The following is a 12161-nucleotide window of genomic DNA, read 5'->3' as shown; positions in this document are numbered from 1 at the left end:
ACATATCGCCGCGATTAGGAGTGGCGCTGTTCATGATACAGAATACAAGAGGATGAAAGGAGAACTAGCTGCAGACAGTAAATAATATAGTAGCCTAGTTTTTCAATGACAAAATGTAACGACGGCAGCTACAGTAGACTATAGCCCACGTCTCACTCTCTTTTTTCGGTCATCTGTCTCGTCATCTCCAAAATGTGTTTTTAAAATGAGCCAACTACAGTACTGTGCAGTAGTGCCGCAGATTTCTCACTCCGCACCTTGTTTGAGAGTGCAGCTGGATGATTTCTTGTGAATGAACGGGTCTGTGTCACTTTGGGGCTGGGCGATAAAACATAGGATATATAACTTTATATAACAGGCTTTTATTTAATTCAGAACAAACCGCTTAGCAAAAATGGAAAATATAGTCTATAATAATTAATTGATCTGTTGTTTGGCCACTGTTTGAAAATAACCCGAATTATGAGCAAATAATCTGATCCAGAACAGCAGTCATAATCAGACTTCTTCTAAATAAACCTAAACATTAAATAACTGGGTCAGGTCGGACCATGGGGTTATTTTTTCTCTTCTTCTTCACAGGAGAAGAGGAGGTGCGCTGCGCTCACGGACGCGTTGATGTTTTGTGATTTATCTGCTGCCTTGACTCTGCCCTTTATACATGTGCGTTCAGATTAACAATAAGACAAGCCATGGTTGAGTTTATTGAGTTTTAGCTGCTCAATCTCATTGTTTCAAAGAAAAGGGATTGATTTTTATAACGAAATGAAACGAAAACAATATTATATTGATACATTGTTGTAAAAAAAATCCAAAAGAAACGAAAATGAACTAAAGAAAATAACTTTCACACACACACACATTAAAACAGTGCGATTGGTTGAAAGCTGATAATTAGCCATGTGCTTATAAGCTGATTGGCCGAAACCAAGAACAAAGCCGCGTGAATGGCCAATCGCCATGTGTTAACATTTCCATATTCCGCACATTCTGTGACAAACTGTAAACTGTTTTCTTGTCTGTAACAACATCTATTGCACGTCTGTCCGTCCTGGGTGAGGGATCCCTCCTCTGTTGCTCACCCTGAGGTTTCTCCTGTTTTTCCCTGTTAAAAGGGTTTCCATGGAGTTTTTCCTCAGTCGATGTGAGGGTCTAAGGACAGAGGATGTTGCTACGATGCCATGTGAAGCCCTTTGAGACAAACTGTTTGTAAAAACGGGCTATACAAATAAAATTGCCTTGCCTTGCCTTAACGGCCGACATGTAAATCAGCTGTTTCGATGGGCGTTATATGAATAGAGATGTTAATGTGGTACTTTGCACATAGCCTCCTCTTCTCCTGTGAAGAAGAAGAGAAAAAATAACCCCATGGTCCGACCTGACCCAGTTATTTAATGTTTAGGTTTATTTAGAAGAAGTCTGATTATGACTGCTGTTCTGGATCAGATTATTTGCTCATAATTCGGGTTATTTTCAAACAGTGGCCAAACAACAGATCAATTAATTATTATATACTATATTTTCCATTTTTGCTAAGCGGTTTGTTCTGAATTAAATAAAAGCCTGTCCCATACAGCCGCGTGTGTTACGCCGTGTTTTGTTGATGCTATCATCTTTGCCTTGCGCAGATGATCCTTCATAATTAAAAATAAAAAGTCCAGGCCGGCTGCATGGCTGACGGTGTCACTTTGTATCGGCCGCGTCTTCTATCGAGGGAAAGTTATTTATCCTATGTTTTATCGCCCAGCCCCAAAGTGACACAGACCCGTTCATTCACAAGAAATCATCCAGCTGCACTCTCAAACAAGGTGCGGAGTGAGAAATCTGCGGCACTACTGCACAGTACTGTAGTTGGCTCATTTTAAAAACACATTTTGGAGATGACGAGACAGATGACCGAAAAAAGAGAGTGAGACGTGGGCTATAGTCTACTGTAGCTGCCGTCGTTACATTTTGTCATTGAAAAACTAGGCTACTATATTATTTACTGTCTGCAGCTAGTTCTCCTTTCATCCTCTTGTATTCTGTATCATGAACAGCGCCACTCCTAATCGCGGCTATCAGGCTGTCAGCATTGTCCCCAAAACGTCTGAGCAGTATTTAGTACGGTGCTGCCACCTAGAGGAAAACAGTTGTGGTGAAAAGTCACGCGATCACGCGATCCTGCAGTGCAGGACAAACCCCGCAAATTTGAACCAGTAACATCTGTAGCTGATCATCTGCAACGGCACAGTGTGTAGTGTCAACACCTGCTCTTGGGACATCCACGGCTGTCTCAGTCCCTCCCTGGTTTCATCTGTGTTAATTCAGTCAGGCTGAGTTTCCATTACGCAAGCCTTTGATGGTCATCAGTGTGACGGGACAATCTATATAGATATAGGTGTATGTGCTGATTCAGATACAATAAATAGGGGTTATTGTGATGATTATTATTATTATTATTATTATTAATTGCATTTAAATGTGCCTGGAAGTGTGGAAATCTGCCTGTGAGGTCTTGGTGACGTGTCTGCACTGCGCGCTGGGCAGTCAAATTGCCACTGCGCTGGCTGCGCTTCGCCTTGCGCTGACATTAGACCAGGTTGGAGCTGGCGAGCTTTCGGCGCACTCTCCGCGCGGTCTATCGGCAACAAATTGTCACTGCGCCACGGCGAATCTGTCGACACCTCCCCCTGCTGCGCGACCACTCCCATCTCAGCGCACAGCAGTCCACCAATTTACCGAATCCGCTGCGCACCTTGTTGCACTGGAGGAAAATGCCACTGCGCCAGCTGCGTCAGGGCTCGCTTCGCTGCGCCCCCGTGAGTTGCGCCAAGAAATTAGGGCCCTACATGTACACTCCAGGACAAAGTAGCGTCCACATAGATGCCCAGATATTTATAGGAGGAAACTTGTTCAATCTCAGCATTATGTACAGTAACTGGTAGAGGGTATGAACCCACTGGGAGACCAAAAATGATTTCTTTTGTTTTCTTTGAATTAATAATGAGTGAATTGTTTTCACACCACTTCACTAATCTGTCTGTAGCATGCTGATGAACACAAGGATCATCTTCAGGGCTCAACAAAGACAACAGTGTAGTGTCGTCTGAAAATTTCAAAATAAAAGTATTTGGACATTCTGTTTTACAATCAGTATGAAGTGTGAAAAGCAACGGAGAGCTCACACAGCCCTGAGGTGCTCCTGAGTTAGTAACAATAAAAGATGAGTGTGTCTGGTTAACTTTAACTATCTGGTTTCTATTCGTGAAAGCCTATGTTGATGTTATCCTAAACAACATTCACAGCAAATATACAAACCATATCCATACCAATTATAAACCAATCCCTTGGTCAGTCTCCTTTATATTAGTAAACGCAGTATACTGTATTTGGGTTTTGGACAATTGGTCAAATAAATACAAAAGATGTATAAATACATCAACATGAAAGAACATTGGCTTTGAAAATGAATTATTATAGCAGGTATTCTTTTGTTATTTTCTGATTTCATATACAGTAGACCGAGTAATTAATTGGCATTTAATCATATGATTAATCAAGTAATCAGATGATGAAAAATTGATGGATGATTCAGTCACAGCTTGTTCATTCTCTTTCAATTTTATGTGCATACTATTATGTGTTGTGATTTGTGTTGTTTGTAATTGCTGTGCACTGAGATGAGTAGCATGGTTGTGTAGTCAAAACTGTGGAGACCCTAGGACGTATCTGCAGATTAACTGATGAATAAAATGACTGTTAGTTGCTACTCTGCTGCTCATTACCATTGTAAGAAAATAAAGTTAGTGTACTATGTTCTAGCAGTGTCCCTTATGTTTTTGCCATCATCTAAAGCATTATCAATAATTCTGATAGAGCGTCATCATGGAATCACTGATTATCTCCAGTAAGAAATAAAAAAATCCCCTCTCCTGAGCTTAGCTGCTGGCAAGCTGAGGGGTTGTTCCAGTTAGATAAAAAGAAATGCCCAACGTGTTCTCTTACAATCAGCTGTGATAAAACATTTGGCAGGTGTTTCAGTAATGCTGCTGGGACAGTCATGCATGCACAGATGGGAATCATCCAGTCTTGTGATGACAACTATACTGTAGAAGGTTTGTTTTGTTTTTGTTTTGTTTTTTTCTAAAATAGATCACACTTCACACAGCATGCGATCACGTTGCAGATACAGGGTGTGGCGTCAGAATCTGAATCTGGAGTTGGAGTCTCACCGCCTTATCGAGCTGTATTCACTGTTCTGTGAAAACACCAGGCCACGGTCGGACTTCAGATGGGTGAGTCAATGCTCGACAGCTCTACTGCATATTGGAAAGCAGAAGTCGGAAGTAAATATCATAGTGTAGAGAGCTCATACTCCGAGTTATCAGCCTTGTGTCCTGTAAATTAGATTCAACTCTCACACATCCACTGATTACAGACTTTCCCCGACCTTCACATACTGTAGTTCATCTTCCCTCATCTTATCAATATCTTTATTTTAGGAGCAAACCAGTAAAAGGTGATGGGAGTGAATATTTTACAGCTCTGATCAATAAAAAGTTTCTATGTAACATGAAGAAATCTGTAAATTGGGTGAAGAAAGTAGTTGAGATGAATTTGTCATTGACCATTTGTTGATAATCATCAATGACCAGGGGCTGACAAATATATGTGCTGATAATCTAAATGTGTATACATGGGCATAAAAAAGGCAGTTGATACAGAATAAAAGATAAAACAATGAAAAAACTGTTTATCAAAGTAGCTTTGAAGTGAAGAATAGAGGAAGAAAAAGACAGAAATTCAACATTAGACCTCGGGGCCTCAGTAGATCTGATGGTGCACACTGACTCATAAGGAATTATAAGGTCTGAAATGGTCTTTCTGAAACAATCTGGAAACCAGTGTAGTGAGGCTTATATGGGCATGATATGAGCTTGACTCCCGCGGTTGGTTAGACGTACGGAGGCTGCATGTTGTGCTAATTGCAGAAGGTGGAGTGAATTCGGGCTGAGAGCACAGCAGAGGGGGTTCAAGTAATCTTGGCAAGAGGAGATGAAAGCCAGGATAGCTTTCTTCAGGTCAGTAAGGGATAATAAAGGAGAAAAAGAAAGAGCGAACCACCCTCTTCACTTGATCATTAAAGCAGAGATTGGGATGGGTGTCCTGGTGGCTTAGCTCACTAAAGCGTGCACCATGAAAGCAGCATCCCTGGGCCAATTTCTGTCTGTCTGCATGCTAACTTCCCCCCTCCTCTCTCTCTCTCTCTCTCGATCATCCACTGTCAGTCACTGCAACCTATAAAATACAAATTAATATTGACCAAACTTACTGCTAAAAAATAGAAAATTCTCAATGCTGTTCTGATGAGCTCTTCTGCTGTAAGGTGCCAGATAACAATCACTTTAAAATGTGTGTATAAGGAAAGGCGATTTTAATTGTATAGCCCATTCTTACAAACAGTTTGTCTCAAAAGGCTTTACACAGCATTATTACAACATCCTCTGCCCTTAGAGTCTCACATCGACTGTGGAAAAACTGCCAAGAAAACCCTCAACAGGGAAAAATTGGAGAAACCTCAGGGTGAGCAACAGAGGAGGGATCCCTTACTCAGGACGGACACGTGTAATAGATGTTGATAATTCTCCAATTTTCTACTCACCGTCATGCCAAGAAAGGGTTTGGAGAACTTTCGGAGTCATCTAAACGCTTTTTGAGTTCCTGGGGGGTCCAGCCGGCAACAGATTTTCATATAATGGCGGCAGATTGTGCTCACTTTTGAATCGATATTTGTTACTTTTGAATCGATTTTCCATATTTACATCATACATCCAATGGTTTACAACATCTCGCAGGAAATCTTGTGCATGCGCACAAACATCAACAGAGCCACTGGGAGCTACTGCTACAACAAGGCTAAAAACAGAGATCAAATTAACTTTGAAAACAACTTTTTCATGTCGCATCTTCAGGACACTTGGGTCAATACGGACGAGCGGTACGGAGGTATTTGGATGTTAATAGTGTGTGTTTTAGACGATTCAAAAGTGAACTCTATCCGCCGCTATTATATGAAAATCTGTTGCTAGCCGGACCCCCCCTGGAACTCCAAAAGCGTTTTGATGACTCCGAAAGTTCTCCGAACCCTTCCTTGGCATGACGGTGAGTAGAAAATTGGTGAATTATCAATTTTGGGTGAAGTATCCCTTTAACAAGAGCTGATGAAGGCAGCTTCTGCTGAGCAGGAATGGCACTCCCATTAAGCCAGCTTAATGGGAGTACTGGATGGCAGAAATGAGGCAATGCAGGTTTAACTTCCACCTACTGCTCTAAGGCTGAGTGTCAACCTTTGATACTCTTGGAATGAGCCAAATGGGTTAGATATTATCAGAGGATGAACAAATGATTCATAGTTCAACACCAGTAAATTGGTGACACACAAGTAAATCTCATCGGTGTCGTCAGTGGGCCAATAAACACGCAGCATGCTTGGACTAAGATCTAACAGTTCCACATGACTGACTGTTCATATACATGGCCAAGCTTCTTATATTTGCTTTGATTGAATTGGTATCAGTGAAAGTATCATCAAGAATTTATGTTTAATTGGCATCTGAAATCATCCAACATAACATAAGATAATAAAATAATACATTTGCCGTGTATGTGTGTGCAGTCTCTGCCAATGGGAATAACTATTTGCAACATCCACAATCAAACTGCATGTCCTATCATACCAACTGTGCTGCTCTGTGTGTGACAAGAAGATTTCACAATTTATATTCCACCATCTGCACCGCTGTGGAAGAATCACTGACAAGGTTAGAGCACTTCTGTTGTCAGATGAGATGCTCAGCAATGTGTCAGTTTTTTAATGCAAATCAGTGGAAGATGATGTTGATGATGAGAATATGCTGTAAGAGCCGGACAGTGACTGTGTTATACTGACTCATCTATCCAACAAACCTATGAATGAATCTAGATATTCTCCTAAAACCTGCAAACTGTAAAATAATTCCCTAACTTTAAATATTAACATTAGTCAGTTGAACCAGTTAATGATCTTTCAAAATGAATTGTAGTCTGATAAAAATGTATGCAATATAACCCTAACCCAATTAACATACTGCCACTATTCAACAGTTTTCCTTGACTAAGTCTTAATGATATAAAAGAGATATAATAATACTGCCCCTGTCATTTACTGTACTATCTTTGAGTGATGTACTGTGGTGTTTCTTTTGTAGATACTGGCTATAAATATTAACAGAAAATAAATAACTTTCTTTGCTGTCACTCTGGGTGAAACCAAACCAACACATCAGGAAAAAAAATGCACCAAGAGTTACAGCAGGGCGAATATCTGAGTAAAGCTGCAGAGTGTCATATAAGGAGCTAAATGCTAATGTTAGTACTGGTTTACTCACAACCAATGCTAACATGCAGATGTTTAACTGGTGTGAGATTTACTACAACCAATTAGCCTTAAACACACCGCACAGTTGAGTTTGATGGTATTGCCAGTAGTTTTGCAGGTGCTTTATGTGGTCATAAACAAGTATTTAAAAAGTAATAATATTAAAAGATAGAGGAGTCGAGGACCATTGATATTTTTACAATTCAGAGAGGTGTCTTCAACTCAATCTTTCATCACAATCAACTTAAGATGTTTTAGTCTGTGGCCAAATGATGGAGCAACCAACATTAACTGTGGTCTGAAAAAAGAACATAGTACAAAAAAAAAAAAAAAACACTGCCTGCAACTTATTTTGAAATGATCACCTGATTTTTTTCCTCCTCCTTCTTCTTTGTGAAACTTATAACTACAAGAATAGAAGCAAGCAGAAAATTGCATTTGAATTGACTGTGCAGTTAAGCTGCTCCCCGAAAAGCAGCCAGTTGTGGAAGGTGTGAGAGGCAAACTATCCACCACCACAAAATCACCGTCTGCTGCACAGGAGGCAGAAAAACTGAGCACATCCACAGCGCCGGTCGTATATACATGGAAAAACATAGGTAAAGAATAAGCCATTGTTACTCAGCTTCCAGTGTGGGGTTAATAAGACCGGTCTTAGCAGCATGAGTGGATACCAGGGGGGGAATTCCCCACTGTGATACCTCAGGGGTCGTCTTACTCATTCCCTCCTCCACACATATACTTTCCACAAAAATCTGATCATTAGTAGTGGATGTCTACAAGGTTCAAGTCTGCATTTCTCACCTTGACATTACAGCTCTGCAGACCCGGTGGTGGTGGATTAAATTTATGGTAAACTAGCTTGCTACAGTGTTCTTCTCCTACTCCATGCGCCCTGAGCAAACATGGGCTTATTTTGTCCAATATGAGATGTGTTATTCAAAACAGAGTCCTGCAGTGTGATGGCACAGCCACCTCATTATAGAGATGTTCATTTATCAAATTCAGAGGACAGAGAGTCCTTAAATGTTGGGCCATGTGTACAGTATCAGCTAAGTAACTGTGAAAACCTGACACTGTTTGCTGGTAACTGTCCCTTCTGGGATCACATAAAGAGAAATAATGGCTTCACAGTGCTTTGTTGGACCCAGGCAGCGTTATTAGCTACAGGGTCTCTCCTCACTAACAGAGCATCTCCATGCTGTGAAGCAGAGTAATCAGAGAGATTAAAACATTGTGATCTACTAAAACAAAAGAAGCTTCTCAGATCAAAATACAGTCTGTGAAACTTCAGACAGTGTCTGAGGTTTTCTATAATGCAGCAGCTTTTCTATTACATTTATTCTTCTTCAATATCAGAACGGTTCAATATTTTTGAAATGTGCTTATTGTAGATGCTTTCTTATCAGTAATTAGATTATATTGAAGCTTGTGTTTGCTGCAGGAATGATGAGTTGATTAAGTGTTTTTTTTTTATTAATATAGATTTTTTTTAAATTATTTAATCTTAGCTGAACCCCCTAAAAATCTACGTAAAATATTTCTTTGGGTGACCTTTCACTTTTTTTTTTTTTTTATACGGATTAAGTTTAAAAAGGAATCTACAAATCAGTGTTGATTTCTCACAGGCCTGCTGGTCATGCTCAGCTTGTTGCCATGATTATGATTCATCCTCATGTCCATTTATGAGACTCCATCTAGTGTTTGGGGATGTTCTGGACTGAATTACTCTGTAGTCAATATACATAATACATAAGATGAAAGGGAAATCAAAACCGCTTGCGAATAGAAGGGATAGAAAAGAACAACGCAGAGACAGGTGCAGGACACTGAGGTGTAGGAGAATTATGTTGAGTGACAGCAACCACTGTTCACAAGTGTAGCTGCGTTTTCTGTTCTGATAGAAACCACAGGATGACTAAGACCTACCACCGAGTTGCTTTTGTTGATTTAATATGCTTCACTGGAAGCTTTGCAACTGTCTTGGCTGCACATGGTCACACTAGCTACTGTCAAGCCCACGCATAACACACACACACACAAACGTCTCAAACCAGCACTTGTGTCCTTGTGTGTGCGCTAAGACACAAATCATGGTCAGTGTTGTGCAGACTTTGTCCTTTAGGATGTGTCGGGCTCCTCTTGATGCGCTTTGAGCGGTGACATTTCAATTGGGGCTTAAAGTCACGCGAGCTCCTGGGTGTTGGTCACTGCTCTGTTTTCTTTGACGGGATGCACAGATTGAGGAGGCTACTGAAGTCTCACGTGACTGGCCGACGACATGCGGGGCCAATATTGGTCCATTGATCATACACAGAGTCCCAGAGCTCACCAGATAATTGCTTCGGAGCCTTTCAGCCACCAAAACCTCCTCTGGTGATCATAAAGGTCACGACCCTTCTTATCAGCTTGCTTCTGCCTCCACATTGATCAATTGCAGTCGTCGCCCCGCTCTTTATTGATTGTCAGAAAATGGGAATGAAACGATCATTTAAAAAAAAAAAAAAAATCAACCCACAGGTGATTTATGTCTGCCTTATCCCTACTGAAGAAGAACCAATCAGCTTCCCGTCACGCCCACAAACACGAGTGCAGTGGAATAGATTAAAATGGCCGGCTTAGGCTCTCTGTTTATGCATTTTATCAACCACAACCTACTGTCTATCATAAATTACTGTAAGCCACTGATCCCTTGAGATGAATTTTCAGACTTTCGGTCCTAGATACAGTAAAGTCGTTTCTCTTCCACCACAGCAACCCGCTGCTTTTTTTTTTATCTGCCTCTGAAGATGCCTTTGGCTGTTGATGAAAGCCTTGGCCACTTTTTTTCCAAGCTGTAAACTGTTCACTGTTCCGCCTTGGCTACTGGCTCAGAGTGTTTCCCTCTGTATTTATGTTTTTTCTTGCCTCCATATGCTTGATCTAAAGCATCCACTGCATCTTCCTACAGTATGGAACCACCAGCTCTCCAAAGTAAACACAGAGCTGATGATGGACCTCTGTAGAGGGTCAGGTGTTTGTTTTACTTGGCGTGACAGCAAGTGGATTTTCCTATGCGTGCACTTTGCTTTCCCCCGTGTATCGAGGCTGACCTAACTTATGCCTACTCAATAATTCTTTTTTATTTTATTTTCCAAATAAAATGCCATAATGATGTATGGTTATCTCTCATAAGGCGTCAATTATTAATGTCTGTTGGTTTACTTTAAATTACAACTTCCATGCACTGCAGTAAAAGCTCACGCTGCCGTGCCGAGCCAACATAGCAACTGTGCATCCTTTCAGCCCAGCTGCTGCGTCTCTCCTCTTTCTGGATAAGCTGCTTTCCCTCTTCACTTCCTGAATTCATCACATTTCCATACTTAATGTGGGAAACCTCATCCACAATAAGGGTTTAACAAAAAGGTCTTTTACAAAGTAATTTTCTAAATTAACATATACAGTAGCATACTTGCTTATATTTGTTAGTTAATAACCAGTTCATTTTGAGCAAATTAAAGGGAGATTTTAGTCCACAGCTTCGTTCATAGATCTTAAGTTTTGACTGCTGCAGAAAGTCTTTCTTTAGGGCACAGCTTTCTCTGCCCTGAAAATGTTGAAAGTGTAGTTTCTGCTTCATAAAATCCACATTACAACAGCAAACTCTTTGAAGCCCTATAGAGCTGACTGTCTGGCAGGTTTTTTTTTCCTGAGTGATACTACATGTAGCTCAACCCACCAGAGCCTGTCTGAAAATGTACATCTAAGAAATGGATACTATATGAGCTTTTCTTATTACTTTTTTATTTGACGGAAGCTCAAAGCTTTTGTTAAAGGAATGTACAAAAGAAATGTGCTCAAAATATCAATTTCCCCATATGACGGCTATACAGGAAGCTCAATGACCAGCCGCCATGTCCCGTCACCGACAGAAACAACATGTTAGACAAACACGAGGAAACCAAATGCCACATACAACGTGACAAAGTGGCATTCTGCTTTGAACACTCAAATAACCTTTTCTCAGCATCACCGCCGTCCTAATCCCTTCCGACTGTCAGCATCAATCCATCCACCACCAAAAAACAAACTATTTCAAATCTTCCTTTGCCACTCTGAAATCATATTATAGAAATATGATGAATATGTGTCATAATTCTCTCTTGCATTAAAAAAGCGCCTTTATAATGTGGCCCCTCTTCCAACATCATTATAATTTCATAAGCACTGTCAATAGTATTCATCTTTATGTTCCTATAACCAACGCATTCTTACAGGCCCACGCTTTGGCTGAATTTCCATTCTTTAATATTAACATTAAATGTGCATTATTCATTATGTCCTTATTATTCTATTTAGCTTCAGCAGCTTAAACTGAGCGAGCAGCTGAGATTGATGTACTGTAACTACACAGAAAGTTCTGAGTTGAAACCACAATATTATGCAGCTTCAGCCCTCGGGGGTTTTTTCCACAGTTTTCTAATATTTAGTCTTTTTTTTTGTAATATTTTTTTTATTATTCCTAGACTGATGATGCTGTCAAATAATTTTTAATATAAGTTCAAATAATCATTAGAAAAAGTTACAGAAGCAAAGATGTTAAATGTTCGTGACTTGATGTTTGCACTTGTTGTACTGTATGTTGCTGATTAAGCGCATGCGGTGAGTTCAAGCCAAATATTTTAAAAAACGTTGACGCAAATAGCAGAAACATCCTGTCTCAGTATGTTAGAATATTGATGCTGTTGATAATATTGTGCTAGTTGTTGGTATTCTGAATGTG

This window comes from Trachurus trachurus (assembly GCF_905171665.1).
Source record: "Trachurus trachurus genome assembly, chromosome: 14".
NCBI classification, from domain to species: Eukaryota; Metazoa; Chordata; class Actinopteri; order Carangiformes; family Carangidae; genus Trachurus; species Trachurus trachurus.
Note: the sequence above shows the minus strand (reverse complement) of the source record.